At 38.1% G+C, this 27,370-nt stretch overlaps 1 protein-coding gene across 11 annotated transcripts in view; it reads left to right on the top strand.

Annotated features, from left to right (window-relative positions):
- The window catches only part of Reps2 (RALBP1 associated Eps domain containing 2), a 220,605-nt gene that overhangs the window by 141,236 nt on the left and 51,999 nt on the right, over positions 1–27,370 (top strand). The gene's annotated exons all lie outside the window — the stretch shown is intronic.

Below are 27,370 nucleotides of genomic sequence, written 5' to 3' on the forward strand. Positions count from 1 at the left end.
CTAATTCCAATGTCTTTTCAGAATAGGTTTATGCAACTGAACTTTTTGTTTTGTTTTGTTTTTCATACAGGATCTTACTATTCAGCCCAGGCTGGCCTCAAAATCACTATGTAGTCCAAGACTGGTTTTAAATTTGTGGGGGGAATCCTCCTGCATCAATCTCTCAAGTGCTGGAGCTACAGGTGTATGCCACTATACTAAGCTTACACAAAAGGCTTACAGAATTGAATGTTTAGCAAGCAGTTCAAATTTATCTCATGAAGAATAGACTGCTGCTGTATTCTAAAAGTCAGGTGGTATCACTGTGTCTGTGGGTTCTAGTCCTGTGCTTCAGCACGATGAGCAAGGCAACTTGTAGTTCCAGAGGACTAAGAAGAGTCCATTACCACGGTGATAGAATAGTGAGTGTGGCAATGGGCAGGCCCTGCAGCTGGAGCAGCAAACTGAGAGCTGGCAGCTCACAGCTTAAACCACAGGCAGGAAACAGAGCAAACCGAAATGGCACAGAGCTTAAGCTCTCAAAACCTGCCCTCAATGATATGCTTTTGGCAAGGCCACACTTTCCATATCTGCCCAAACAGGGTCACCAATTGAGGACGATGTATTCAAGTGCCCGAGAATATGGGGGGGGGACATCTCCTTCAACCCACCACACATTGCATTTATTTAATTTGTTTCTGTGTTAGTTCTTTCTTACAGAAAAGTACACAAGTTTTTCTGAGTTCTGTACCATTTTTATTATGTTCTGTATTTCTAGAAAATAATAAAAAAGTAACAAACCAGAAATGCCTAAAGTAGAGATTAAACCTCCCAGAGGAGTTCACCGAAGAGAACTTATCTGACCATCTTCATTGCACATGTCTTTAGACATCATTTTAGGTAAAAAGGATCAGACTACACTTGCTGTTCTGTGTCCTGACCATAGTAAAGAACTGTCATTCCTCTTAATATATGCATGATATGGTTGTACCATAGTTGATTATGTAGTGGTGAAGAATTTCCCCCAATAGACACAAACCTCTTTTCCTCTTCCACAGTCCTACCTTGGTTTTTGCTTACAAACAAGGCAGAAATGATCAGTGATTTCAAATCCACACCTTTGTTTCTTCATTTGATTATTTTCTTGTACTAAATCCTACATGTAGGAGTTTTGAGATAACAAACTGTAGATGTTTACTTTTTGTTTGTTTATTTTTCAAGACAGGTTCTCTGTGTTGCCCTGGCTGTCCTGGAACTCACTCTGTAGACTAGACTGACCTCAAACTCAGAGATCCGCCTACCTCTGCCTCCTTAGTGCTGGGATTAAAGGCGTGCACCACCACTACCCGGCTAACTGTAGATGTTTAAAGTGTAGATGTATGTTGCTAGACAGCTGCAGAAAACCTGTCGGCTTACTTCATTTCTAGCATTGTCTGAGAGTGTTCCCTTATACTACCACCATCATGACTCAGTATTCATCTTTTTGGATGCAGGCAAAAACTTTCCCGGTTCCTTATAAGGCCAAGCATCCTTCCATACTATTATTGGCCATTATTCTTCTTTTGTGACTCATCTGCTTACAAGGTTCACCCAGCGTATGTTGACTAATCACAAATACTGTGTATTGTATCTTTCCATCTTACCTGAGAACTTCTGTCCTTTTCTTATCCAAGGCACATGAGAATGTCAGCATTGGCTGCTGATATAATTTGCTGTTCTGCTAGGTCCTTATCCCTCCAGTTTCTCCTTCTGCTAGTTTTGTCGCTTAATACAAAGTCTATCTGGGATGCTCTGTTTATAAAATCAAGAGTAAGGAAAGGTATGGGAAAGCAGGGAAGCTGGGTTGAGATGAAGTAAGATATTTGACATGAGGTGAAGAACAAATCCCTTTAAAAAATGGGACCCACAGGATGCTTGAAAGCAGTGTGTGCCACCAAGGTACTGAGAGACAGTGGCTTATTAAAATGGAATGGAATATGGATGAAGGGGCTAGAGAGATGACATAGCAGCAAAGAGCACTGGCTGCCCTGTCCAGGACCCAGCACTCACATAGTTGCTCATGTGACTCCAATTCTGGAGGATTCAACACCCTTTTTGGGCTTCCATGGGCACTAGGAATGCATTTGGTGCACATGTATACATGTAGGCAAAACACCCATATACATAAAATAAAGTAAATAAATCTAAAATAACAATTAAGAAGCTAGGATCAGTGGTATACCACTTTAATACTAGCTCTTGGGAGGCAGATGCAGGTGTATCTCTGTGAGTTCAAGGCCAGTCAGGTCTACAAAGTGAGTTCAAGCCCATCTAGGGTTATAGTGAGACCATTTCTCAAATAACAACCATCAAAAAAGTAGAGAGAAATTTGATGGAGAGAGAGTGCAAAGAAGCAAGAATGCAAGAAGAAATGAAGAGAAAGATGGGATAGATAAGAGAAATGTTTATGTCTAACAAGAAGCAACGATTATCAGGCTTGTTGGTGCATACCTTAGGAGACGCAGGCAGGCAGATCTCTGTGAGTTTGAGGACAGCCTGGTCTACAAAGAAAGTTCCGGCACAGCTAGGGTGCTGTTACACTGAGAAACAGTGTCTCTACCCTTCCCTCGCCACCAAAGAAGCAACAGTCAATAAAAATGAATAAGAGCAAGTTCGGAAATGTAGGACAATAGTCTTCAACTTTGAGAGTTGCAAACAAAGTGAGAATGTGTAATTTATAGGAGCCCAGGGCTCTAGGAACAGGCATCAAAGTGTGGACTTTCATTGGAGAAGGTGATATAATCTGATCACGTAATTTGTTATAGCTAATCCTGGTCTTGAATCCATCTACTCACCATTCTTACACAGCCACCATGTTCGAAAGATGAAAGAAACGTAAGAGAGTGGGCCCACACACATGCGCATACAAATACATAAAAAAATGTAGTAATTATGTGAGGGAGTCTAAGTCAGGAGTAATACACATCTACAAAACCTGGAGGTAGTCAAACCTTGGGCTACTGATGATTATTGGTTTTGTAGGCCTATTATTGTAGTCATGAAGCATCTATTACTGAAATTCCTGTAAGAGAAATCACACAATGAGTCTGATCCTTTTTATAATTGAACTGGCTTTTCTTGTTGCAATGATGGATTTTTCCCATAAAATGTTTTTTTCCTTTTCTATTGGATGGAACTTCCCATCCTTCAACTCTTGGCCTCTTCTTTCAAAGCCATGTCTAAGGTTTGCAGCATGAGGTTTCCATGGTGATGGTAAAAAGCTTTAGTTTTGCCTTTACCACAACAGCCCTGTCTGTTTTTGTTATTGAGAATCCTGGCAGAAGCACAGAGGTTGTGAGGAGTTATAGCTATTTCTTTAAAGATTCAGCCTAGTGACTTCTGTCATTTCCACTATGACCCAGGGCACAAAACCGGTCCCATGGATATGTTTGTGAAACAGGGTAGCTGCTTTCTAATGGCACCTTTTTACATTAAAAGAGGAGGGTGGATATTGATGGATAGCTTTTTCTACCATATTTCCTATGGCCACATCCATTAAGAGCCACACATTAAAACCATTGTGATGGGTGAACAAAATACTTTCATGGGTAATGACTTCCTGTGAGTAGCAAATTTCCCACCAGTGATGGGTAGTGATGTGCCAATTAGACAAAATCTGGAGCTACCGTGGAAGGGAGTCTTCAGTGAGGCGCTGTTTAGATTAGGTTGGCTTGTAGGCATGAAGTAGGAAGGTCTTCTCTACGTAGGGAGGCACCATTTCTGGATTGGGGTCCTGGATTGTGTGAATTGAGAGGGGAGCTGAACAGAGGTAGACATTTCTAGTTCTGTGCTTCTTGACTGGGGATGTAATATGACCCGTTGCTTTATACTCCTGCTGCTGCTGTGACCTCTCTGTTATGATGGACTGTAACCTGGAACTGTGAGCTAAGATAAACCCTTTCTTCCTTAAGTTGCTTTTGTCAGTTTTTTTTTTAATCACAGCAACAGAAAAGAAGCTAAGGTACTACCTTGTTTTAAAAATATTGATAATAATATTTATTCTATAGTTAAAATGATGTCTACATACTTCTTAGAGAATATCCAAGATAAATTAAATGAAAAAGACATACCACAGAATATTTGTGCTTATAAATGTATGGAAACTTCCCATAAGAATACTATCACTAGCAATGCATATGGATTCCAAGTTTGCCTGCTTCTCCCTTCCAAACACCAAGATTATTATGCCTGAACTGGTAAGTGATGGTTGCCTCTAGGCAAAGGAACAGTATGACTGGGGACAGGAATGAGAAACAGTCCTACTTTCATTCATTCTTTTAAATATTGCCGCATATACATGTATTATCTATCATGCTATAAGGTATAGCAATGGTACATGAAAATCCAGAGATATTTTTTCTGGCTAAATTCACACATCTCAAAGTTACCTACCATTTCAGAGTATCTTTATAACCATCTGCTACCACCTCCTGGAATGCAGCTGAAATGACAGAAGCCTTCTGGAGCATTCTTCCAGGTGCTGCTGTATTATTCAGATTACTCTTCTGTTCCCCTTCAGTACAGGGTAATGGAGGACTTCCCAAAGCCTCCATTGTGAGATGTGTGCTCAGGGAAGCACTCTGGCTTAATTTGAGAGGTGATTGTCCTGGGTTTTCTACAAATGACAGTTTCTCTCTGTAACTTGAGAAATGAGATGCTCCTGGGAAGTAAGAGATGCTGTTAAGGCTTCTCTCTCAAGTTCTCTGAAGGATACATTTAGTCAGCTCTGCTGTGCACATTACCCCATGCCTCTTTCCTGTAAGAGCTAGTACAGTCATGGATTTCTGCCCCACATCCAACAGTTAAGGCTCATGATACAGATCCAGTCTGAGCAGTTTTGTTTTTATAAATTGTATTATTACGATATAATTCACACACTGTCTGACTTACCTCTTAAAAAGTATACAGTTCAGTGGCCTTTGTGATTTATAGTGCTACACTATAAATTTATATCCACACTTTTTAATTTCAGAACACTTTCAACATCCTAAAAAGAAATCTTCATCCATTACCAGTCATTTCTCATTCTACCCTTTCCTCCCTCCAGTCTCTGGTAACCACCAACCTACTTTGTATTTCTATGGATATGTGTGTTCTGAACATTCTGTATTAATATAAAATGTGCTCTTTTGAGACTGGTTTATTTAATCTAACTTAAAAAGTTTTTAATGTTCATGCATGTTGTAGTGTGATCACATCTGTTTTCATTGTTTATCTCTTGATGGGCATTTGGGTTGTTTCTACTTTTTGACAATTCTGGATAGTTCTTTGATCATTCATGTCCAAGTTTTCATGAGAGCATGCTTTTGCTTGTCTTGGATATATGCACATGAGTAGAATTTCTGGTTCATATGACATTATACTGAATATTTTGAGAGTTTCTTGAACTGTTTTCCAAAGAAGGTTTACCAATTTACCACTTCACTAGTAATGCATAAGAATTCCAGTCCATTTATATTCTTAACATATTTGGTATAGCTTTTTCATTTTAGTTTCCTAACAAGTATGAGTCTACTATATGTCATGTTGGAAGAAAATATCCATAAGAAACTTTTCCCCATTTTAAATTTGGGTATTTTGCCTTTTATTATTTTTGTGAGTTTTTTATACGTGCATTCTTGATAGAATTTTATTTTCTAATGTTTCATATACAAGTATTTTCTCTCTTTCTGTGGGTTTGTCTTTCACATTTTTCTTTTTTTTTATTGAAAATAGATTCTTCTCAAACACTACATCCCAACCAGTTTCCCCTCCGGCCACTTCTCCTAGCCACCCCACCTCCCTTCTCCCCCAGATCCACCCCTTCTCCATTTCCCTTCAGAAAAGAGTAAGCCTCTAAGAGAACAACTACACATGACAAAACAAGATACAATTAGCCAAGGCAAAAGCCCGCATTGAGGCTGGACAAGGCAACCCAGTAGGAGGAAAAGAGTTCCAGGAGCATGCAAAAGACTCAGACACACATGCTCCCACTGTCAGGAGTCCCACAAAACACCAATAGTCATAACACACACACAGAGAACCTGGGGCAGACTCATGCAGGCCCTGTGTTAGCTGCTTGAAACTCTTAAGTTCATATGTGTTTTGCTTAGTTGATTCAGTGGGCCATGTTCTCCTTGTATCCTATACTCCCCCTAGCTCCTACGTCTTTCCTCTTATTTTTCCATGGGGTTCCCCAAGCTGATGCAGGGGTGGGGGAGAATAATGTTCAACTGTAGGTCTCTGTACCTGATCCCATCTGCTGCTAGAGGAAGCCTCTCTGATGATGACTGAGCAGGGCAACAATCTATGAGTATAGCAGAATATCAGTAGGAATCATTTAATTTTTATGCCAGTAGTATTTGGTTCTACCATAGATGTTCAGACTATCCAGTCTGGGGTTCCTGGCCATCCAGTCTGTTTCAGGCATGGGCTCATTGTGGTGTGGGCCTCAAGTTAAACCAGACATTGGTTGACTACTCCCATAAATTCTGTGCCACCATTATCCCAGCACATCTTGCAGGCAGGACAGATTGTAGGTCAAAGGTTTTGTGACTGGGTTGATTTCCAGGTTTCTTTTTCAGTAGCCTTCAGTGTTCTCATTTCTGATACATATATGTTACAGTTGTGTAGCTTGGTCCTCTTGTGGGACTCCTAACAGTGAGAACAGGGGTTGTCTCTGACTCTTTTACTAGTTTTTGGGACCCTATTCCTCTTAACTGGGTCATTTTGCCCAGTCTTAATACAAGGGGAGGTGTTTAGTCTTAACTGAAACTTGCTATGTTTTATTGATGCTCATTGGAGACCTGCCCTTTCCTGGATGGAGATTAGAGAGGAGGAGATTAGAAGGTGGGGGAGGGGGAAATAGAGGGACTGCGAGGGGGAGGATGTGGGAAGACTGAGGCTGGGATGTACAATGAATAAAATATAAAACCACACACATCTCTTAGCATATAAAAAGTGTTCAAAAGGAAAAGATTTTGAATAATATACTATTTCAATTAAAAAGCCACTAAAAGAACAACAACAACAAAAATCCAGATCTAGCTGAAACCAATAACAAAGAGCAGAACCTAAACAAAACAACCAGAGATTTTGAAAACTGGGGAAAAGCAGTTAAGAATTGTTTCATTAGGAAAATGTAAATTTGAGCAGAATCAACAAATCTTCATCTGCATGTGTTTTGCATTTTTGATGGTATCCTTTAAAGATACCATCCTTTTAAAGATGCCATAGGGTTCAGTTGACCTGTTTTTGTCACTTGTGCTTTCAGTATCCTATCTAAGAAATTGCCCAGCTCAAGGCTACAAAAATTTACTCTTCAGAAAGTTTCACGCTTGATTTTAAAATATAGCCCATTGTAAGTTAATCATTGCATATGAGGCAGAAGTCGAGTTTTATTTTTCTGCATGTGTTTGTCCAGTTTGTCCAGTATCACTTGCTGAAGACTATTGCTTTTTTGATAATGTTGTGGAAAGTCAATTAACCATACAAGTATGTGTTTATTTCCAGACTCTTAATTCTGTTCCATTAATCTTTATGTCTGTACTCATGTGAATATCACAGTGTCTTTGTAATTATGTATCTGTAGTTCTTTTTGTTTTTAAGAATTATTTTATATGTATGGATGTTTTACTTGCAAGTGTGTTTGTGCACTGTGTGAGTTCAGAAGGGGGAACTATGTCCACTGGGACTAGAGTTAATGGGAAGTTGTGAGGCATGATGTGGTGTTGGGAATCAAAGCTAGGTCCTTTGGCAGAGCAGCCAGAGCTCTTAACTCCTGAGCCATCTCTCCAGCTTTTTAAAACATGTAAAAGATTGTAATTCAATTACATTTTTCCCTTCCCTTTACTCCCTCCAAACCATCCCTACTCTCCTTCAGTTTCATAGCTCTTGTAGTATGTTTTGGTTTTAGAACTACAAGACCTTCTACATTATTCTTTTTTAGTTTTTTTCATTATTCTGATTGTCTAGCATTTCCATATGAAATTTAGGATTAGCTTATTAGTTCCTGCAAAAACCTTCTGATTGGTGATTGAACTGTATAAATGTATAGATTACTTTTGGTTAGTGTTATCTTAATAATTTTGTCTTCTACTCCCCAAACGCAGACTGGCTTTTCATTCATTTGGGTCTTTAAATTGCTTTCAGTGGTGTCTTATACTTTATAAGCATATAGAGCTTATACTTGTCTTGCTAAATTTATTCCTAGGAACTTTGTTCTTTTTGATTCTATTCTAAATAGGGTTTTTGAAGGAAAATTTATTTTAAAAGCCTTCCATTGATAGATAATATATTGAAATACAGTTGGTTTTAGTTTATTTATCATGAATTCTGTAACCTCATCAAATTTTTGTTTGGACACATGAAGTTTACATAGTGAGGTGGCTCACATGCTAATTATTGGGCTCCTAACTGCTTAGCTAATAATCCTTCAGCTACTCACAAATTAAAGGTGAAATCCCCTTTAGTGTTTGGAAGACACCAGTAGGATCATTATTGAATGTTTTATTATTTCAGCTTAAATTTTTCTTTTGTGTATGAAATAATTGCTCTAGGACCATTTATCAAGTAATATATGCATTATGTTTGAAGTGATTATTCTACCTTAAGTCAGCCTTCCCTATTTATACTTCCTGGTTTTTCACTTCACTACTGCCTGCCACCAGATAATAATAGCTGTGAGTGACAAGAATTTGTGTCTCACTTTTTACAGAGGACACATTTAAAGCACTTTGTGTGTGTTATCTCTAATATTGACAGTAACCCTGCAAGGTAGGTACTGCTTCCTCATTTTACAGACATAGAACTATGAGCGCAAGTTAGTTTGCCCAAGGTCATTGAGCAGGGAGCAGTTAAAACTAGGATCTTAACTATGTGTTCTAAAGCTAGGGCCCCGTTTTGCAATAGCAAAGGAAGCAATATTTCTTTTCTTACCTTTCCCATTTCATCTACTCAATCAAATATTTCGTAGGAATGCCTCTGAGCTTTCTCACATGGTAGTGGTACAGAAAAGGGGGTATCAAACTGTTCCTTCGTTTACTCATTCGCTAGCCTCCCATTGTTTTCTAGCCAGCTGGATGAGAACTCCCCTTCACTGAGATGCAGGCCTTTGACTGCCAGTGCACTCACTTGTCTTTGAAAGTTTAGGGGTCCCTTCTGCTTTTCCAGATAGGAATCCTTGCTTTTAGAGCTAATGTTGCTTATCATAGAGGGTCTGCTTTAAGAAGTAACACAGCCGGAGTTTATATTGACAGAGCATTAGTGTATCCTTTTGAGGGTTTCAGTACTTGAGTGATTATAAAAAGTGTTGGCTGCAGCATAGTGTTCCTTTGGCAAGAGATTTGAAGTCTAGAAGTTCATGTAAACAATGAGAAGTACATCTGGACATTGGCCTAGATGAAACTTTTCAGAGGTATGAGAATAGTCCAGGTTGTTTCCAAGCTGGGGTGTGCCAGGACTCAGCATGAACACTGAGATGAAAAGCAGTGTATGCAAAGTATGAGCCAGTGAGTACACTATCTGTCCTTGGCTTCTTTTGCCCTTTCTGATTGCCAGCTGACTTTATTTAGAAGATCGTTTCTTCTCCAACAAATTCTGTGCACCTTTCTCTATTAACAATGTGCTGTGGTTTGGGCCTTTAGGAGGTAAAAACCTGGGGATTTACCAGTCTTTGGCAACATAGGTTAAGCCAGTACTGCTGCTGGGCAGGGTGCATTCTCTTTGGCTTCTCTCTGGTTTTATGGAAATTCCTGACTGCTGAATGCTTTTAGGAGGGCCTGTAGGGGAGGAACAGGACCATAATCTCTGGGGAATGAAGTAGGAATAGTTAGAGTGACCACCCTTTTGAAAATGTGTATAAAAAACTCACCTCGGTAGTAGACAAATTCCTTCTTGTATGTGCAATTCAAACATGAGCCCTTGTCTCCTCCTCCTCCTTTTGTTTTGTTTTTTTTCCAAGACAGGGTTTCTCTGTATAGCTCTGACTGTCCTGAAACTCACTCCAGGCTGGCTTTGAACTCAGGCATCTGCCTGTCTCTTCATCCCAAAGGTGGGCACCCCCACAGCCCAGCTCCATTTCTTGACCTCATCCCGCACCAAGTCCCTCCTGACAGTTGGTAGTGCATTTGTGAATGTATATGTGTTCCCATGAACTCAACTTCAGGTTTGATGTCTTTAAAATACTTGAGACCAAATTATGCATGTTTTCTTCATTACTTTTTCATGATAATGTTATTTCCTAAAGATAGCTTATGTCTATACTGATAGTTTTGTTTTTCTTTTATACATATATTCTGTATACTGACTGCTTTATTTAAAAACTATTATGTTTCAAATTAGTGAACCATTTCCATACATTATTTTGCTATAAATCCAAAATATTATATAATACCTATAAGATTCTGTGTGTGTGAGGAGTACTTTATTTTTATCAATTTTTTGTTGGCTGTTGAATTATTTAAAAATTTTTGGCTATATACAAATTAATATTTCATTGACATTTTTGCCCTTGTACTTACTCATATTCTCCCCTCTACTATACTCTGTTGTCCTTCCTCTCCTCCCTATGGTTCCCTTTTAGTCCCATTCTAATTAATAAAATTAGCAATAGTTCCTAAATACCATTTACTATTCAACCAGTATCCCGATGTCTCCCAAGTCTGTCTTTTTGCAGTGGCTTGTTCAAATCAAGATTCAGACATATGACTACATGTGCGGTTGCTTTTGCTTTGATAATCTGTGTCTTAATTGGTGGGCTTCTTCTTCAGTCATTTCCCCCTTTATAGTTGTTCATTCATTCATTAATCCATGCACCCATTCATTAATAAGGAAAGCATTCATCCTGTTGACTTCCATTTTCAGGGTTTTGGCTAGTTGCTTATGCTTCCATCTGCTGCATTTCCCATGAACTAGGTATATCTAGGCTCATTTAGAATCAGATTTGTTTAACAAGAATGCTTCCTAGTGATGCTGTGTGCTTTTCCTGTTCCATATTAGGATATTCTAATTTGTATATTTTCTTCATTAATGAGTTCTTACAGTGTTAGCCTGATCCATGTGATGTGATAGAGATTCCCAACAAGCTTTCAAATAATGATTTTATCAGTCATTGATCATTGCTGCCTACATGTAGCAATATAGTGGTACATGTTTAAAACCTGTCATTTGCCAAATTTTATAGTGTAAACACTCCTGCCCTGGAAGCTTTCATGCCTAATGATGTGTCACTGAATATGGAGCTGAACAGGTGCACACAGCAGGTGCTCACAAGCTTGTATTAGCACTTTCCAGAAAACTCCTGCTCAGGCACACTATTTCACTGGTCATTTTTAAAGTATGGTATTATATTTTATTAATTTGACCTTTAGTAATTATGACTGTTGTTCATTTAGCCATTTTCTTATTGTTGAACATTAAGTTCATGACTACTCTAAATTTTGTGAGCTGAAGGAAACCATAATGCAATGTAACTTTTGGTATATGTAGGAGCTTATAGAACTTTCTGAAAATTGCTATGACCTTTAGTGGTGGTGGTCAGGAAAAGTGTTGTATCCATTCTATCAGTATTTAATGAGTGCTTACTGTATGCTTGGCATTGTGCAGAATCCCAAGAGGAATATGGGTATGACTCCAAACTCTCCCAGTTAATATCATGTGACATGTGATTGTGACAAGAAAACTGAATCTGGGCATTTGCTAGTTAGAATGATCAGTAAATGTGTAGGTAGAGGGAATGCAGGACTATTGAAGTAGATGTCAAAACATAGATAATATTTTTGAAGTCATTTATCCATTTCTTTTTGCTAGTTGCCTGGGAGGCTACTGTAGTAGTTTCTAATCTCTTTTGCTCTCTTGAAGCTACAGGATTCATTTTTTTTTCAAGTGTATCCATGATGTTGCTTCCCCACTTATAACCTTCAAGATCTGTTATGTCAACGCCTAATTCCTGTTAGTACTGAAATTGAAGTCAAAAGAATATACAGATTCAGTAAGAGAACTGTATCATGGGCTGACATTCTTGGGTTGGAATATATTAGATTCCAGTTTGTTTCATGGTCAAGAAAAAAAATGATCAGGGAAAGAACATTTATAAGGACTTAAGTTTTTTTATTTTTTATTTAAATTAGAGACAAGCTTGTTTCACATGTCAATCCCAGCTGCCTCTCCCTCCCCTCTTCCCCTGCTCCCCCCCAACCTCCCCAGCCCCTCCCCCAATCTCCACTGGGTTCCTCAGGGAGGGTGAGGCCCTCCATGGGGGATCTCCAAAGTCTGTCATTTCATTTGGGGGTGGGCCTAGGCTGAGAGAGCATCCCTCAATGTGGGATAGGCACCCAAAGTCCATTTGTATGCCAGGGATAAATACTGATCTACTACCCAAGGCCCCATAGATTGCCTAGGCCTCCTCATTGACACCCACATTCAGGGGGTCTTGATCATTTCCATGCTGGCCTCCCAGCCATTATTCTGGGGTCCAAGAACTTCCCCTTGTTCAGGTCACTTGTTTCTGTGGGTTTTACCAGCCCAGTCTTGACCCCTTTGCTCATCACTCCTCCCTCTCTGTCACTGGGTTCCAGGAGTTCAGTTCAGTGTTTAGTTATGGGTGTCTGCCTCTGCTTCCTTCAGCCACTGGATGAAGTTTCTAGGATGGCATACAAGGTAGTTGTCAAACTCATTATCAGGGAGGGGCATTTAAGGTAGTCTTTCCGCTATTGCTTAGTTTGCCAGTTGGTGCCATCCTGTGGATCTCTGGAATCTCACTAGTGCCAGATCTCTCCTCCAACCTATAAGGACTCCCTCTATTATGGTATCTCTCACCTTGTTCTCCTCTATTCTTCCCCTAACTCAACCTTCCTGCTCCCCCATGTCCTCCTCTCCCCTCGTCTTCTCCCCCTCTCATTTTCCAGGTTCTCTCTCCCCTCTTCCCATGCTCCCAATCTGCTCAGGAGATCTTGCCTCATTCCCCTTCTCTGGGGTACCATACATATCTCTCTTAGGATCCTTCCTGTTTCCCAGACTCTCTGGCAGTGGGATTGTAGTCTGGCACTCCCCTGATCTATATCTAAAATCCATATATGGGTGAGTACACACCACTTGTATTTATTTATTTTTTGGTTTTTACGAGACAAGGTTTCTCTGTATTGTTTTGGAGGCTATCGGTCCAGCCCGGCCTCAAACTCACAGAGATCCGCCTGCCTCTGCCTCCCGAGTGCTGGGATTAAAGGCGTGCACCACCACCGCCCGGCTACACACCACTTTTAAAGCTTTATTGTATTATTTATTTGTGTGTATCTGTGTAAGTGCAAGTTCCAGTGAAGGCCAGAAGAGGGCATCCAATTCCTGGGAACTGGAGTTACTGAAAATTGTGAATTGCCATGTCGGTGCTAGGGATAGAACTTGGGATTTGTGAATAGGTGATCACATGACTAGGTGCTTGCATTAATAGCATTTTTATTTTATTAAAAATTGAAAAATTACCTTTTATTAATGTGTTCTTTGACATTTTCATACATGTATTTAAATAATGCATTCTAACCATTCTCACCTCACCCTTTCTCATCTCCATCTTACTTCTGCCAATCCCACATCTTTCCTACAAATCCCTTTCCCAAATTTATGCTTTGTCTTGTGTCCCATTGAGCCATCTGTGTGACTGTGGCTTTAGAGCTATTCATTGGAGCTTGGCAGACTCACCAGTGGACACACAATTGAAGATAATTACTCTCTCTTTCCAGATTCATCAGTAGTTAATAGTTCAGCTTGAAGTAGGGCTCCATGAATCCCCATCCATCAATGGCTCGTCTTGTGCAGATTCAGTGTAGGTTTACCTCAGATGCTGAGTTGGTCACACAGCAATGAGTGTGTTGTGCCTTGAAGATGACATTTTATAAACCTTCTCCCTATCCTTGGCTCTTAAATTCTCCAACCCTTCTTCAGTGATGTTTCCTGAGCCTTAGAGGAGGTGGTATAAGCATCCTGTTTAAGGATAGCCAAATCATCACTTTTTCTCTGATGAGCCTTGTGTGTCTCTATTAATGGCCATTCATTCCCTTTGTTTGAAGGTGAGAATAACATTTACCTATGAATCTAAATGTAATTTTAGAAGGTATTTAACTAAACAACTGCAATAAGTCTTTCCCCCAGCGCTGGATCTAGATTTCTCTATGTGTTTTTAGCTGTTTGTAGCATCAGGCATGGGTTCCCTCTTGTGAAGCAGACCTTTTAAATATATTAATTTATTCTCTCTCTATCTTTCTATACACACACACACACACACACACACACACAATGTCGCATGTGTGGAGATCAGAGGACAACTTGGGATAGTGGGGGAATCGATTCTTTCCTTCCACCATGTGGGTACCAGAGATCAACTAAGGTCATCTAGCTTGGTGGCAAGCTCTTTTATCCATTGGATCATGTCACTGGCCCTTAACTTTCTTGAAATTATAAGAATTATTTTAACTATTGGTGATGTGTATAATGTTTGTGGACTTACATGCATGCAATGGCTTGTGTGTCTGTACTTGCACCTTTATGTGAGTTCTGGGGTTGAACTCAGGTTGCCAAACTTACATAGGCAGTGCTTGTACTCAACTGAGCCATATCACTAGCTTAGTTTTAGTTTTGAGTCTGGTTTATAGAATGACCAGGAGCATTCTTTTTCTGTGATCTGGCATATTCTTGCTCTGGGGCCTTTTGAAATGCTCATTCCTTGGGTTTAGATCTCCCTGGTCCCACCTGGCTACTTACTCTTATCTCACTGAATGGTTCTCTTCTTTACCCATCTTGAAGGCTCAAAGTGTGAAATCTCTTACTGTTCCATAGTGGCAGTAAACTTGACATTATCCTTTTATTTCCCCAGGCCTTAATATTCTCATCTGCAAAGTAGAAGAATTGAATTTGATCTTATTATATTTCCAAACTTAGTCATTAATATTATCCTTAAATGATGGAAAAATATGTCCCATTTGACATAGAGTTTAATAGGCTTGTATGTTAGGAATGTGTGCATATGGACAACCAACAGGGATAGAGGTAATGATGATTAGAAAGGCACTCCTGGCAATCCTTTTGTTAAGTATATAGGTATAGCTGTGCCATCACAGTGTATGGATATAGGGTCACAAATACTTTTGTGACTAGAAAGAAAATAATGAACAATTTCTATTACTGTGAAATAACCCCTTTATGAAACTGTCAAGAAAGGAAGGGTCCCTCCTAATGAGACCCCTGAAGCTTTTCATATGGCTGATTCTGTAATTGATTGATGCTTAAAGTCTAGGTCTTCTTGGCAGATGCATTTTAACATTTGCCCTCCTTCGAGTGCCCCTGTTGGAGTTTGAACACTTTTATTTTCTTTACAAACTATACTTAGTTAGGGGGAACCAGAGCTGTTTCCATAGCTGAAGTTATTCCTTCTGTTCTTGAAGCTTTCAGTTATCATGTCTGCTGCTTTATTTTCACTAAGTTAGAGCATGTGTTCCTTTATCTGATGGTTTGAACTTTTTACAAATCCAAACAAAATTATTAAATAGTGATGTTTATGAATGCCATTTTTCTGAGAATATTCTTTTGGAATAAACTCTCAATTCTGTAGATCAGGTTGTCTCTGAACTCATTATATAGCCCAGGTTAGTCTCTAGAGTGCTGGGATTATAAACATGAACTACTATATCCATCTTGACTGGAAATCTCTAAGTATAATGATGTAAGAGGATAAAAAATGATAAAGATTAGTGCTTTGGGTGCAATCCAGAGGATCAGGCTTAATAAATTTGAGAAATAAAGCCTAGCCTTTAGCAGTTGAGTCATCTCTCCAGCCCAAGAAAACAATTTTAAACAAGAAGGCTTATTAACATGTTATGTGAATTTAGTATTAAATGGCAAATTCCTTACCTGAACTTTTCAATCTGGCTTTTATTATTTGAGTATTATTTTTTTTCTGATTGCTCCTACAAAGATTTTTGCCTGCAGCTGCTTCAAGAAGATGGTAACTTGTGTATAGAAAAGCATTCCTCCCCGTTTCTTCTTATCTCCTTTTCCATTCTGGGCATGGCACCATTACTATTAACAGGTACATTGTCATCATTTGCAAATGTACAAATGGTTATCCAGCAGAAGTATTTTTAAAATTGCACTTTTTGCAAAGGTGTACATTTTGTTTTGATTGATTAGGACATATAGGATAAAATAATTTTAAATCAAAACCGGATTGCAAATGTAAGAGAAGTCTGGCTCTTCACTAAATTCAATTCTAGTTATTAAAGCATTGTGTAAGAGCTTGCTAAACTCTGGCAGTGTGCTTAGGTGCTGTGGGAGGCAGATGGATTAGATATAAAATTGGTAGAGTGAGACTTGATAAATACCTCCCATCATGAAATGAAATGAACATAGAATTATAAACATAATGAGAAGTTTTTTTTTTCTACAGCATCCAAAGACCTGTGTCATTTGTGTGTAGTGGGGGAAGATGGATGAGTGATCTGGGCATACTCATATATTCCTGACTGTCTGCTTCCTTGCAAAACTGTATGTGCCAGTAGACAAGTCTTGTGGTTTCATTTAGATCCCAAATCTGGAACAAAGGAAAATGAATGCATACTCTTAATTTTCCCTTATTTTGATTGAGGGTAGTGGAAATGACTTTTGGAAGAGAAGGAAGAAGCTTGTAAGATAACCATAGCTTATATCTTGACATGGTAAAGGGAATGGCCTAGAAGTTCCATGCTAAACAAAGGGCTAAAAATATCTGTGGAGTTCCCCCTGAGCCACTGATCAGCCTCTACAAACTTACAGGGAAATGCATTCTACTGTAAGATTGTTAATGTTGCACATTTCTAAATAACAGAATCTCTTCTTGACCTTTCCGTATTTGTCATCACCCATCTTTTCTCCAAGTCTCCATCAGAATGGCTCATAAACCCTGACTATACAATCCAAGAGCTTCTCTAGTCCACAGTTCTAGACTTTTGCATATTCTTACTGAAAATATTCCCAAAAGCAGTTTAATGGAGGACAGCTTTATTTGAGCTCATAGTTTTTGGAAGGTTCAGGTCATTTTGATGGGAAAGGCATGGTGAAGTTTATGGTACTTCCACATTGAGATGGACCAGGAAGCAAAGAGAGTTCAGGAAGTGAGGCTGGGCTGTAAAATCTGAAGGTCTGACCTACTTTCTGTAGCAAGTCTTCAGTGTCCCCAAACTTCACTATCAGTTTGAGACAGAGTGTTGAACACAGAAGCCTATGGGAAGACATTCACATTCAAACTGCAAGTATATTACTATCACCTAAATTTTCTTTGGAATTCTGATACAATTGTTTCAATGAATTCTAGGTTCTAAAGTACATTAAGAACTCTAAAACCTTTTAGATATCTCTTACTTTGTATGTGGCCTGCCCTCCTCTCCCATTCCCTGCCAAAAACATGTAGATATTTTTCAATTCCAGTACTTTTATGCCATATTTCTGTTTTCTTACATTGTCCTGGGTGCTCAGTGGGCCCTTTTAATTTGGAAATTCATGCTATTCATTTCTGGAAAATTTTATTAAACCATTTAATTGATTCCTTTTTCATATTATCTGTCTCTCTGTGGAACTGTTATTTGAACATTACCTCACTTTCTGGGAAATTTCCTGAGATTATCTTTGAAACTTTCTATTGAGCTTTCAGTTTTTGCTATTATATTTTAATTTTTGAGTGTTTTTTAAATTTTCTGAATGTTCTTTTTATTCAGTACCTTCCACTTATCTCATCTTTCTACACAGTGCCTCTTACTTGATGACTCTACTTAAGAATTCATCTCTCACCCTCTATCTTTTGTCTTGTCAGTAGAATATAAGATTTATAAGGATAAAGTATTTTTCAGCCCCTGCCTCCACACTAGTATTTTTGTAGCACTCCAAACAATGCCTAGTACATAGTAATTATTTAAGTATTTCTGAAATAAGTTAATGACCAATCTTATGATACTAATGATATATAATTTAAAGTTTTCTTTTACTACAGATCTAATCTCATGGGAATCATTTTTCCCTATTATTTATTCTGCACTGCTAATCTTACTGATTGAGAATAGAACCACTACCACACTTTAAAGTCAAATCTGAAGCAAACTTTAATTAAATACCAGCCAGGTAGATGGGCTCTGGCCAGGTCCATACCCAGCTTCCAGGGGAAATGACCCAGAATCACGTTTTGTAGTGATTTAAGAAGGAAAACTCATAATTCATTGCATTTCCCATTAGGCCCAATCATCCTGATTTACCTCCAGCCTGTGAATTTCCCGCCCACATATGACCATGCATATCAGGGGCAGATAGATAAAACAAACTAGTTTAGGGGAATGTAAAGATGTGACTTGTTATCTCCCATAAACAATAGCCTCCAGTATTTCAGGAAGTATCTATCCTTGGGCAAGGGGTTTGCAGATCAGAGGCATTTTGTTTCCTGAATCTCATAGTAACTTAAAATGTAACTTTGGCTCTCATGGTACCTTATGCTAGAATATTTTCTGCAGATACCTAGTAATATGTAATCACCTAGTTATATTTAAGAATAAGAGATATGCTGACTTAGAATATACAAACAAATGGATGGGACTTGCCAAATGTGTGCATAATGGTGAGGGATCTGGCAAGGTTATATTGTTGGTGGTCCTTTTCTGTTAGTAGCTTTTGATATATTTTTGGCTAATCAGAGTCCTTGGAAAACATTCTTTTAATCTTTGGATATCATTATCAGGATATAGAAGGGAAGAGGTCTGAAAGTTCTTAACATCTAGAGCATATACATTTATTCTTACTCAACTGCCTTCTCAAATTTATGCAGTAACCTATCCATCATTTTTCTAATTCCCCACTTCCAAATTTAAAGAGCATTTAGACAGCTCACTTCTCTTTTGTGTTAATGAGTTAAGAGAGAGATGATTAGTTGCATGTATTCAAACTGAAAATATTAGTATATGTTTAGGTCTGACAGCAGAAGCTAGCAATTTATCTCTCTTCTACTTCAGATTGGTAACACCCTCAGGTATCTGGCAAAAACAAAAGATGAGGGACCCATTTTGTACCCAGACCTCAAGTATCACCACAGGTAAAGTTCTGAAGAATACGAGTTTAATCTCAAAAGTTACCAGACACTAAGAAACGAAACACAGTGAGAATCAGCAGAAGCAACAAATAGGGAATAGAAAGGATTCAGATGATATTTGTAAAAGGAACCTTTTCCTTGAGAGAAAAGTCTTCCTGCCAGCCTGGTTCTAGAGCCGCATCAATCCCAAATAAACACACAGGAGGCTATATTAATTATGAAGCTGTTGGCCTTGTTTGTTTCTTATTGGCTAGCTCTGACTTAAGTAATTACCCCGTAATTGTTAATCTAAGTATGTCTCTTACTGGAGAAGTTTCCGGGCTTCCTACCCCATGGCATCACATCTCGACTCTCTTGTGTTTCTCCTTCCCAGAGTTCTCCTGGACTCCTAGTCCCACCTATCTAGATTCCTATTGTCTCAACAGTGCTTTATTGACATAATCACAGGACTTCCTCCACATCTCCTCTTTTCTGTTTAAACAAAATAAAGGTCTTAACTTTAACATAGTCAAATTATATACAACAGAACAGCTATCAAGCAAGAACACAGTTACAACATTTTGTCTATCAACATTTAACAAGATTTAAAGAAAATATCATCTATCTCATTCTTGTGAGTCCAAAGTCCTATATGTAGTTTATCTCTTATCATAACTAAAGAAAACTATAATTATAGCTATCTGTCTTCAACTCTATCAAAGACCACAGAAGGATAATATATAAACACTAGGATTGACAGAGATATCTTACTGCCTGGACAGTCACCCGAAGTTCCTCTGTAACGTTGGGGCATCCATCTTCAGCCCATAGGCCACAATATGTCTGGAACACTTCTCAGCAAAGCAGGAAATTTCAAACTGTCCATCTGCATTGGCAGTCTGTCAGTCATTTTTCTGTGTCCTGCAGAAAGTCTAGTAGACTCTTCCATGAAGCAGGAACCCTGTAAGACTGAGTTCAGCAGTCACTTTTCTGTGGGTCCTGCATGTCCAGTTTATACAACAACAGTCAAGCAGTACAGGCAAGAGCAGTTTCTTGCCCAAATAGCTAATCTTGCCATGTTGAAAGCAGACTCCATAACGAGTTTCTTCGATGCCCATCTTCCTCTTAGACGTAATTGGTGCTGCCAGGAGCAGACATTTCTCATTGTCAAGAAAAACCCTAAACCATTTTAAATGCCATTTTCTGAAGGTCTTTGAGAGGTTTGAAGACTATCTATCTGTCTCAAATACATCTCTATATATTTAGAAAACCTAACTTACCTAACTATAAGTTCTGACTATTATAAGTAACTATCTATAATCTGTATTTAATTACACATTACATTTTAAAAGATCAGTATAAGCACAATACTTAATCAAGAGGAGAAATATACACATCACAAAATTGACCTTGAATTTGTATCAATAAATGAACAACCATACCCATACCATAATTTCCCTTTTTACCATTAAAAAAAGATTGGCTGTGATCATTAACCAATTATAAACAATCCCATTTAAATGAAAACAAAGGTTTAAAAACAAGATGGGAATTAGGATGTCGCTCATTCCAAACTGCTTCGTGCTGGAAGGGGTCGCTGTTCAAACCATGGGGATCATGACAAAACTCAGAAACCTGTATAAGTCCTTATTTTCGTGGTCTGTAAAGCTGCATCATCTTAGCTGTTCACTGCTTCCGGGGGTCTTGGTTCATCAAACCACAGAAGTCTGGAAGGAATCCTCAGCTTTTCATTTTCTGTAGAAACATAAGCAAAATCCCCTTTCCCAAGTAACATATCCTTATACTTAAAATTTGAAGTTAAGGCATTTTCAAAAGATATAAGTTGAATTAATTCAGCAGCATTTGTAATCAAGTGTACTTTAGCGGTTGCTCCTTCCTGAGCAATCAAAAAACTGAAAAACACAATAGTGTACAGTATCCAGACTTTCTGTGTATTTTCTATCTTTGTGTGGCTTATTTATTTATCTATTATTACTTTATTTATTTTACTTTTATTTCTTTTTCTCTGAGACAGGGTTTCTCTTTGGAAATGTGCCTGCCTCTGCCTCTGCAGCAGATCCTACTGGCGTGCACCACCACAACCAGGGCGTTTCTTTTTCTCTCAGTCTTACGTATATTTTTAAACACACTGTAAACCTTTAGAGGTTTTTCTTCATCCAAGCCTGACTTTACTGGAAATCTTTATGTTTTTCTGACCACGTGTCTTATCCGTTAAAACCACGGCTGTTTAAACTGCCGTTTTCAAGATGGCGGGAGTAAGCGTGACTCCAGCTGCCGGCTTGGAGATGTGGTCGCTGCCACTTTCAGCTGTATGTACAACTTTTCAATTGTTAGCAGAGTCTCTTAAAAGAACCTTGCTGTTTTTTTTTTTTTTTTGCCGAGTCAGGAAGACTCCTGTAAGCGAGCCGCGTGAATCTCGGCTTGTCGCTAGCAGAACATTGCCCACCTGAGAAAATGCTGCTACCAAAATTCTGTGCTTCTCTCCATTCTTCTGTTTCTAAAATTCCTTTAAAGCTTTTGTTACTTTGCATGGAAATTCAATCCCGCTTCTGACAACCATTATGTAAAGAGGCTTTTTCCTTGAGAATATTAGTATGTCATTCAGATGTATTTAGTATGTTAAAAGCAGCAATCAGGTGTTATGACACATGCATGGGAATTCTAGCACTTTGGAGGCATGAAAAATGAGAAGTTTGAGACTAGCCTGTGCTACAAAGTGTGTTCAAGGTCAGCTTGGACTATATAAAAGGATTGTGTCTCAAAAATTTATCAAAACAAATATAAAACCCCAAGAAGACGACAAAGCAAAATATTTGGTGTCTAAAATTCAGAGACTGGATTTACAGGGTAATAAGTCTAGTTGAAGAAACTATTGTTTAATTGGACAATAAATCTCAGAAAATTATCACAAATATCACAGTTAGACAAATCTGTTGAAGAAATAAGAAAAAGGGTAGGAAGACAATATTCAAAGAAACACTGAAGATTGGCCAAAGGTAATTCAGGATACCCCACATAATTCATAAGTTCCATAAAACTCAGGTAGGTAAGAAAGGAACAAGATATACTATTATAACAAGATATACAGATACAGTGAAGTTTGATATGTTAGAGTATCAAAAAGGGAGTTCTTAAAAACAACTCGAGAGAAAACTAATAACTAATGAAGAACAATGATTTGACTGACAGTTGACTTTTCATCAATAATAATGGAAGTCAAAAGTAAATTATATCCTCAGCATGTTAAGAGAAAATAGTATCTCAATAACCAAATTTGCTGTTAGAAGATAGTCAATAAAGAAAACTCAGGACTCAGTCAAGATAGAAGGTAACATCATAAAAAAATCTGAAGGAGTATTATGAAGTTTTTAAAATCAAAATGATAACATTACATAAAAACATGAGATTTTAATAAAGTAGTTAAAATAAAACTTATAATCATATCTTACATTATAAAAAGAAAAGCTATAAACCAATAATCTAAGCAACCAATTTAAGGTAAAACATGACAAGTCCAAAGCATGTAAATGAAAGATTAATGAAATATAAAGAAGCACACACTATAGAGGATTGTTGTATTAGTTAGGTTTCTTTAGAGTAACAGAACTTTATAGAAGGAATCTGCCTCTATATAGAAAGGGGATCTATCAGAATGACTTCTAGGCTTTGGTTCAACTTATCTAACAATGGCTGCCTATGAACAGAAAGTCTAAGAATCCAGTAGTTGTTCAGTCTATAAGGCTGGCTATCTCCGCTCATCTTTAGTAGACACTAAAATCCTGAATAAGTAGGTTCTAATGCCAGTGAAGGAATGATTTTGCTAGCAAGGCCAGAGCAAGCAGGCGAAGAGCAAAAGCTCATGGCTTTCACCAGAAGGTGTGATCCAGATTAAAGGTGTGTCTTCTCGCCACAAGATCTAGATTAAAGGGGTATCTTCTCCCAGCTCAAAAGATCTAGATTAAAGGTGTGTCCTCCTACCTCAAAGATTGGATTAGAAGTGCATCTTCTAGCTGGTGGTGGCGCACACCTTTAATCCCAGCACTTGGGAGGCAGAGGCAGGCAGATGTCAGTTCTAGGACAGCCAGGGTTGTTACAGAGAAACCCTGTCTTGAAAAAAAACACAAATAACCATAAACAAAAGCAAACCAAAACAATAACAACAAAAGGAAGTGGATTTATTTTTACTTGTGGTTAAGCAGAAATCCCTCACAGGTGTGCCCTTCATTTTTGGATTTTAGTTAATTTTAGATGTAGTCAAGTTAACAACCAAGATAGCCATCAAAATTGTAAAAGTTAAAAGTTGGTGTTTTGAAAGGAACAATCTAACATATGTCAGATATCAGATGAGATTAATGAAGGAAAACTCCAGCAATGACACAAACAACATGGGGAGTGGGGAACATAGTTACATATGCAGAGGTTAGGATGATCATAACATGATCAATTGCCACATCAATAAATTTGAAAATTTAAGTATAGTGTACAAGAATCCAGGGAACCCAATTTTTCAGAAATAGCTTACGAATTAGCAAGTCTGAATAGTCCTATAACAAATGAATGGAACCATTAGCTATAAATCTTATTTCCAGATGTCTCTACTAGAAAGTTTTAACTTGATATTTCAGAAAAAAATTCTTTCTCTATATAACCTGTTCTAAACATAACCAAGAGTCATACGAGAACGGGAAATCATGACTGCCATTGTCATCTATGAATATGGTTGCAAAACAAAATATTAGCCAACTCTATCTAGGAGATAGAAAAATCTGAGCAATTTGAATTAGGATTTGCTTTCATGTTAGAAAATCTATAATTTTAGCCATTTAGCACATTACCATATAGGAAATCATAACCATCATATGACTGGATGCAATTGCAGTGCTAGTTAAAACTCACCATCAAGTTATCATGGGAAAATATCAAAATAAGAATAGATGGTAAAATTCAGAATCTATTAAAGGACATCTACAGTAAACCTATGGAAGACACTGTTGGGTGAACCCATAAATATTTCTCTTTGAAGGAAAGAGGATGATATGCCCTTCGTTGCCATTGTAAAAAAAATGTTTTGAGACTGAGTCTTGCTGGATAACTGAGGTTGGCCTTGAACTTAAGATCCTATTGTGTCAGCCTTCTCAGTGCTAGAATCACAGGTGTGAGGTAGCACTGCCCAGCTCCCATTATCACCATTTAAATTCTACCTTGGGATTGGAGAGATAGCTCAGTGGTTAAGAGCATTAGCTGTTATGCAAGAGGACCTGGATTCAATTCCCAAAAACTTAAATGGTGGCTTACAACAGTTGTAACTCCAGTACCAGGGGATTGACACCCTCTTCTGGTTTCCATGGGCACTGCATTCGTGTGGTTCACAGACATATATGTAGGAAAAACAGCAGTGCACAAAAAATAAAAATAAATATTAAAAATAAGTTCAGTTTTATAGTATGTGTTAGGTAAGTATGCATGACTAGAAAAAAGTAGTAAGGGTACTGAAAGAGGAAACAAATCTGTTAATATTTATGATACAGTATATTTGGTTTCTCCTAACTTTAGTATTTACTAAGGAACATAACTAAATGCATTTTCTTAAAAGAGTCAGAGTGAAGAGTGCATACAACCCTATGTTACTGTCTTGCTTCTTGGTCGTGAGAAACTACAGTATGGCGCTCTCTCTCTCTCTCTCTCTCGCTCTCTCGCTCTCTCGCTCTCTCTCTCTCGCTCTCTCTCTCGCTCTCTCGCTCTCTCTCTCTCTCTCTCTCTCTCTCTCTCTCTCTTTCTCTCTCTCTCTCTCGCTCGCTCGCTCTCTCGTGTGTGTTTACTTGATTGAGACAAGGTCTCATTATAACTATCCCAGGCTGACTTCAGACTTGTAGCATACTTCTTGCCTCAGCTCCTGAGTGCTAGGATTATAGGTGTGTACTCACGTTAATTTTAGATTCCATTTTAAATGATCTTAATGTTTTATAACTTAAATTTGTTTCTTCATATTGGGAGCAGTTTTTCCAGTGAAGCCAATCAATAAAATTGAATAATTATATTTTAAAAAGCATAATCAGACCTGGACATGGATATATGTTATTTCTCTAGTAGCTCTCAAGACAGTGAGTGGGGTCAGTCATAGGGCCTCCTCCTTTTTTTGCTTCCTGTCTCTCAGACGTCACAATTTTTGTTGCCTAGTTTTCTTGTGTTTCAAAAACTTTTCTTATCTGTTTTGTCCCGGTATCATGAGAATTGTTGTTTCATGTTTTTCTGTGTTTGATTGTTTCAGCTGGGTGAGGACATGTGGTCTTTATTACTCCATCTTGGTTGGAAGTTGAGTCAGTTTATTTAAATGGCTTATCATTTCTTGAGCAGTTCTTTTTTGATAACTGCACTGTTTATTCTAGTACAATTGTGTGGATTTTTCTTCAGAAATGTGCACAAATCTTGCTCGTCTATTTGTTTTAAGAGTAACTAGTAGTAATTCAAAGGCCTAGCCTATGAGGACCTGTACATTAGGGGCCCTGAGATGTGTTCTCCTTATGGCTGTGGACATTCTCTTCTGTTGCATGCTATTACTGATGCCTGTTCAGCCTGTGGAGTTATGACTCACTGATGTGTTTTACAAATTGTAATGAAAAGCAGATCCTAGGTGGGCACACCTGGTTGTACAATATCCATGCCCTAGCCAAGCAACATAATTTCATCCAGAAAGGCCAAATAAGTATAAAATTGCAAGAATATCCATGCTCTTGATATATTACTATTACTTGTTTTTTAAAAATATAATACTTTCATTAATTCTATGAGAATTGGATTCAGTGTATTTTTGTCATATTTAGTCCCACTCCTCCCTGATCTATGACCTACATTCTCACTCTCCCAAGTTCATGTACCCCCTTTTAATAACCCACTGAGTTTAATTTGTGCTTCCCAAATACTCCTAGGTATAGGGCCTTCTACTGGAGCATGCTGGCCCTACCAAGGGCCACATACAAATGAAAACTGATTCTCTGTCCTCCAGAAACCATCTACGGTCAGTTGATTTTCATGAGCTCTTTCTCCCTCCATGCTGGAATGTTGAGTGGCTTGGCCCTGGGCAGCTCTTGGGTAGCAACTATGGCTTCTGTGAATTCATGAGTGCAGCAGTCCTGTCAGGGGTGGAAGACACATACTGTTTTGCCTTTGTTCTCCCCAACCTCTGGCTCTTACAGTCTTTTCTTGCCTCTCTTCCATGGTCCTTGTGGGGGCTACTTGATTTTAAGGCAGAGAATATTGTCTAATATTAGCACAGTTATCACAGATTTCTGAATAAACTATGTACAGTTACATAGAAATGGTGTTTTCAGGATAGTGTGTAAAGAATGAGATTTAACTTGCTAGTGTATGGTTTTAAATTTATTTCTTGTGTGTGGTCATGGATTTTATTTATAATTCCATAGCAGCTGTTTATTTGAATTGTTAAGTTAGAATTCAGATGTTCTTGGTTTCCTTATATATTCTTTGTATCTTGTAAAATTGAGGAAAATGTTAGACTTCAGCTTTCTTTCAAAAGATACTTTAGATGTGGTCAGGTTATTTTAGAAACATGTTTACTTATCCTTAATAGTAATGATCAGAGAGAGAGAAAGAGAAATCCTTGAAATAAGTAAAGTCAGTCCATCATTTTTGTTTTTGTTTGTTTGTTTGTTTCTTCAGAGATAGCTGAGCTGCTGAGTTCAGGCCCTCTTCCTTTTCTGCAGCCTATGCACTAAACTAATGAGCAGTAATGGCTGAAAACTAGTGAGAAATACAAGGACACAAAGAAGATTGCTTCTGAACCCATTTATTTGATCCCGGTTTATTTAAAACTGAGTAATTAGCATCAGAATAAGGACTCAGCCACATTTTCCATGCGAAATCCAGTCTTTTGTTCAAAAAAATGTTTTTCTTACTGTTTTATCCTGTCCTAATCAGTACCAGTTATATAAAAACTTGAATTTTGGGTAAGATGAAAAGGGGATCAGAAATAACATGCACTCTTTTTATTGGAATATATTCATTGTATGTTAATTTTTTTTTCAGGTATATCATGTGCTTTGACTATGTTCACCCTCCCTTTCTCTCCTGTTAGCCCCCCCCTTTCACCCTCCTGGTGCGTCTGCTCTCTTTAGTTTCCCTTCTACTCCCATGTGTTTATGTATCTGTGTACAATCTAGGATCCATAATGGGAAAAATCATGTGGTATTTGTTTTTCTGAGTCTTATTTCACTTCATTTGATGATTTTTACTTGTACCCATTTTCCAGCACATTACATAATTTCA

The sequence above is a fragment of the Mesocricetus auratus genome, unplaced genomic scaffold, assembly GCF_017639785.1.
Source record: "Mesocricetus auratus isolate SY011 unplaced genomic scaffold, BCM_Maur_2.0 Super-Scaffold_100003, whole genome shotgun sequence".
In the NCBI taxonomy this organism is placed as follows: Eukaryota; Metazoa; Chordata; class Mammalia; order Rodentia; family Cricetidae; genus Mesocricetus; species Mesocricetus auratus.